We start from the raw sequence: 504 nt of genomic DNA, 5'->3' as shown, positions 1-504 counted from the left end.
TTAGTCTATTAAAACTCAAAATTCCAGGCATTCTAAATAGGGCTGGGTATCGATTCAGATGTCCCGATTCGATTCGCACGCTCTCGATTCGATTCTCGATTTTTTTTATTACATTCAGTGAATATAGTTTTAATACAAATATTTGTTTTTTTAAGGATTTATTTTTGGCGTTTTATGCCTTTTATTTAGATAGGTCGACAGGAAGCGAAGTGGGTGAGAGAGAGGGGTAGGATCGGGAAAGGTCCACGAGCCGGGACTCGAACTCGGGAAGCGCAAAGTCCTACATGTTGGCGCGCTGCCCACGAGGCCATCGGCGCCGACCGCTATTGATATACAACAGAGGTTTACTGTTAAAATTTAAAAGAAAACAGATGTGATTTATTAATATTTATTAGCAGTAGTAGCATTGATTTTTAAGACTGCTAAATAGTAATATATTCTGACAGTTTCTTAACGTTAAACTAAACTTTTATTTTGACGGGTTGCCGTGAAGAACTTGCAGCT

This window comes from Sinocyclocheilus rhinocerous, unplaced genomic scaffold (assembly GCF_001515625.1).
Source record: "Sinocyclocheilus rhinocerous isolate Xijiao unplaced genomic scaffold, SAMN03320098_v1.1 scaffold3122, whole genome shotgun sequence".
NCBI lineage: Eukaryota > Metazoa > Chordata > Actinopteri > Cypriniformes > Cyprinidae > Sinocyclocheilus > Sinocyclocheilus rhinocerous.
The sequence above is the reverse complement of the archived record's forward strand: the minus strand, read 5'-3'. Positions refer to the sequence as shown.